The sequence below is a fragment of the Oncorhynchus keta genome, unplaced genomic scaffold (assembly GCF_023373465.1).
Source record: "Oncorhynchus keta strain PuntledgeMale-10-30-2019 unplaced genomic scaffold, Oket_V2 Un_contig_1700_pilon_pilon, whole genome shotgun sequence".
Taxonomy (NCBI): Eukaryota; Metazoa; Chordata; class Actinopteri; order Salmoniformes; family Salmonidae; genus Oncorhynchus; species Oncorhynchus keta.
In genome coordinates this window covers 37,649-41,980 of record NW_026280232.1, presented here as the reverse complement: position 1 = coordinate 41,980, position 4,332 = coordinate 37,649, and the positions used below count along the sequence as shown (strand labels likewise).

General features: G+C 39.1%; 1 long non-coding RNA gene across 1 annotated transcript; it reads right to left on the bottom strand.

Moving 5' to 3' along the window:
- Positions 1-654: 654 nt before the first annotated feature.
- On the bottom strand, positions 655-2,022 carry LOC127919552 (uncharacterized). The gene is made up of 3 exons (XR_008103287.1): positions 1,998-2,022; positions 1,538-1,622; positions 655-695 (listed from the first exon to the last, which is right to left on the bottom strand). It is a non-coding gene; the product is annotated as an uncharacterized LOC127919552 (long non-coding RNA).
- Between the last annotated feature and the right edge of the window lie 2,310 nt (positions 2,023-4,332).

Genomic DNA, 4,332 nt, shown 5'->3' with positions numbered 1-4,332 from the left:
CGTCTAACCTTTAAACACGTCTAACCTTTAAACACGTCTAACCTTTAAACACGTCTAACCTCTAAACACGTCTAACCTTTAAACACGTCTAACCTCTAAACACGTCTAACCTTTAAACACGTCTAACCTAACCTCTAAACACGTCTAACCTCTAAACACGTCTAACCTTTAAACACGCCTAACCTCTAAACACGTCTAACCTTTAAACACGTCTAACCTTTAAACACGTCTAACCTCTAAACACGTCTAACCTCTAAACACGTCTAACCTCTAAACACGTCTAACCTTTAAACACGTCTAACCTCTAAACACGTCTAACCTTTAAACACGTCTAACCTTTAAACACGTCTAACCTTTAAACACGTCTAACCTTTAAACACGTCTAACCTTTAAACACGTCTAACCTTTAAACACGTCTAACCTCTAAACACGTCTAACCTTTAAACACGTCTAACCTTTAAACACGTCTCTAACCTCTAAACACGTCTAACCTCTAAACACGTCTAACCTCTAAACACGTCTAACCTCTAAACACGTCTAACCTTTAAACACGTCTAACCTTTAAACACGTCTAACCTTTAAACACGTCTAACCTTTAAACACGTCTAACCTCTAAACACGTCTAACCTTTAAACACGTCTAACCTCTAAACACGTCTAACCTTTAAACACGTCTAACCTTTAAACACGTCTAACCTCTAAACACGTCTAACCTTTAAACACGTCTAACCTTTAAACACGTCTAACCTTTAAACACGTCTAACCTTTAAACACGTCTAACCTCTAAACACGTCTAACCTTTAAACACGTCTAACCTCTAAACACGTAAAACACGTCTAACCTTTAAACACGTCTAACCTTTAAACAACCTCTAAACACGTCTAACCTTTAAACACGTCTAACCTCTAAACACGTCTAACCTCTAAACACGTCTACCTTTAAACACGTCTAACCTCTAAACACGTCTAACCTTTAAACACGTCTAACCTCTAAACACGTCTAACCTCTAAACACGTAAACCTCCTAAACACGTCTAACCTTTAAACACGTCTAACCTTTAAACACGTCTAACCTTTAAACACGTCTAACCTCTAAACACGTCTAACCTTTAAACACGTCTAACCTCTAAACACGTCTAACCTTTAAACACGTCTAACCTTTAAACACGTCTAACCTTTAAACACGTCTAACCTTTAAACACGCTCTAACCTTTAAACACGTCTAACCTTTAAACACGTCTAACCTTTAAACACGTCTAACCTTTAAACACGTCTAACCTTTAAACACGTCTAACCTTTAAACACGTCTCTAACCTTTAAACACGTCTAACCTTTAAACACGTCTAACCTAACCTCTAAAAACACGTCTAACCTCTAAACACGTCTAACCTTTAAACACGTCTAACCTCTAAACACGTCTAACCTTTAAACACGTCTAACCTTTAAACACGTCTAACCTTTAACCTCTTAAACACGTCTAACCTTTAAACACGTCTAACCTAACCTCTTAAACACGTCTAACCTTTAAACACGTCTAACCTTTAAACACGTCTAACCTCTAAACACGTCTAACCTCTAAACACGTCTAACCTTTAAACACGTCTAACCTCTAAACACGTCTAACCTCTAAACACGTCTAACCTCTAAACACGTCTAACCTCTAAACACGTCTAACCTTTAAACACGTCTAACCTTTAAACACGTCTAACCTTTAAACACGTCTAACCTCTAAACACGTCTAACCTTTAAACACGTCTAACCTCTAAACACGTCTAACCTCTAAACACGTCTAACCTTTAAACACGTCTAACCTCTAAACACACGTCTAACCTTTAAACACGTCTAACCTTTAAACACGTCTAACCTCTAAACACGTCTAACCTCTAAACACGTCTAACCTTTAAACACGTCTAACCTCTAAACACGTCTAACCTTTAAACACGTCTAACCTTTAAACACGTCTAACCTCTAAACACGTCTAACCTTAAACACGTCTAACCTCTAAACATGTCTAACCTCTAAACACGTCTAACCTTTAAACACAAACACGTCTAACCTCTAAAACACGTCTAACCTTTAAACACGTCTAACCTCTAAACACGTCTAACCTTTAAACACGTCTAACCTTTAAACACGTCTAACCTTTAAACACGTCTAACCTTTTAAACACGTCTAACCTCTAAACACGTCTAACCTCTAAACACGTCTAACCTCTAAACACGTCTAACCTCTAAACACGTCTAACCTTTAAACACGTCTAACCTCTAAACACGTCTAACCTTTAAACACGTCTAACCTCTAAACACGTCTAACCTTTAAAAACACGTCTAACCTTTAAACACGTCTAACCTTAAACACGTCTAACCTTTAAACACGTCTAACCTTTAAACACGTCTAACCTTTAAACACGTCTAACCTTTAAACACTTTAAACACGTCTAACCTTTAAACACGTCTAACCTCTAAACACGTCTAACCTCTAAACACGTCTAACCTTTAAACACGTCTAACCTCTAAACACGTCTAACCTCTAAACACGTCTAACCTTTAAACACGTCTAACCTTTAAACACGTCTAACCTTTAAACACGTCTAACCTTTAAACACGTCTAACCTCTAAACACGTCTAACCTTTAAACACGTCTAACCTCTAAACCTAACCTCTAAACACGTCTAACCTCTAAACACGTCTAACCTTTAAACACGTCTAACCTTTAAACACGTCTAACCTTTAAACACGTCTAACCTTTAAACACGTAAACAAACACGTCTAACCTTTAAACACGTCTAACCTCTAAACACGTCTAACCTCTAAACACGTCTAACCTTTAAACACGTCTAACCTCTAAACACGTCTAACCTCTAAACACGTCTAACCTTTAAACACGTCTAACCTCTAAACACGTCTAACCTTTAAACACGTCTAACCTTTAAACACGTCTAACCTTTAAACACGTCTAACCTTTAAACACGTCTAACCTCTAAACACGTCTAACCTCTAAACACGTCTAACCTCTAAACACGTCTAACCTCTAAACACGTCTAACCTCTAAACACGTCTAACCTTTAAACACGTCTAACCTCTAAACACGTCTAACCTCTAAACACGTCTAACCTTTAAACACGTCTAACCTCTAAACACGTCTAACCTTTAAACACGTCTAACCTTTAAACACGTCTAACCTTTAAACACGTCTAACCTTTAAACACGTCTAACCTTTAAACACGTCTAACCTCTAAACACGTCTAACCTTTAAACACGTCTAACCTTTAAACACGTCTAACCTCTAAACACGTCTAACCTTTAAACACGTCTAACCTCTAAACACGTCTAACCTCTAAACACGTCTAACCTCTAAACACGTCTAACCTTTAAACACGTCTAACCTTTAAACACGTCTAACCTCTAAACACGTCTAACCTTTAAACACGTCTAACCTTTAAACACGTCTAACCTTTAAACACGTCTAACCTTTAAACACGTCTAACCTCTAAACACGTCTAACCTTTAAACACGTCTAACCTTTAAACACGTCTAACCTGGAAACAGTCAACCTTTAAACACGTGTTTTACCTGGAAACAGTCAACCTTTAAACATGACTAACCTGTTTTACAGCCAGTCAACATGACCCAGGTGTTGTAACAGCCAGTCAACATGAACCCAGGTGTTTTATGGAGCCAGTCAACACTGAACCTGAAACAGGTGTTTTAAAGCCAGTCAACACTGAACATGACCCAGGTGTTGTATGGAGCCAGTCAACATGACCCAGGTGTTTTAAAGCCACGTCAACATGAAACAGGTGTTTTATGGAGCCAGCCAACATGACCCAGGTGTTTTATGGAGCCAATCAACACTGAACATGGCCCAGGTGTTTTAACAGCCAGTCAACACTGAACATGACCTGTTGTAACAGTCAACATGAAACACGTGTTTTATGGAGCCAGTCAACATGAAACCCAGGTGTTGTATGGAGCCAGTCAACATGACCCAGGTGTTGTATGGAGCCAGTCAACATGACCCAGGTGTTTTATGGAGCCAGTCAACACTGAACATGACCCAGGTGTTTTATGGAGTCAGTCAACATGACCCAGGTGTTTTATGGAGCCAGTCAACATGACCCAGGTGTTTTATGGAGCCAGTCAACATGACCCAGGTGTTTTATGGAGCCAATCAACACTGAACATGGCCCAGGTGTTTTATGGAGCCAGTCAACACTGAACATGACCCAGGTGTTTTAAACCAGTCAACATGACCCAGGTGTTTTATGGAGCCAGTCAACACTGAACATGTCCCAGGTGTTTTAAACAGCCAGTCAACATGACCCAGGTGTTTTA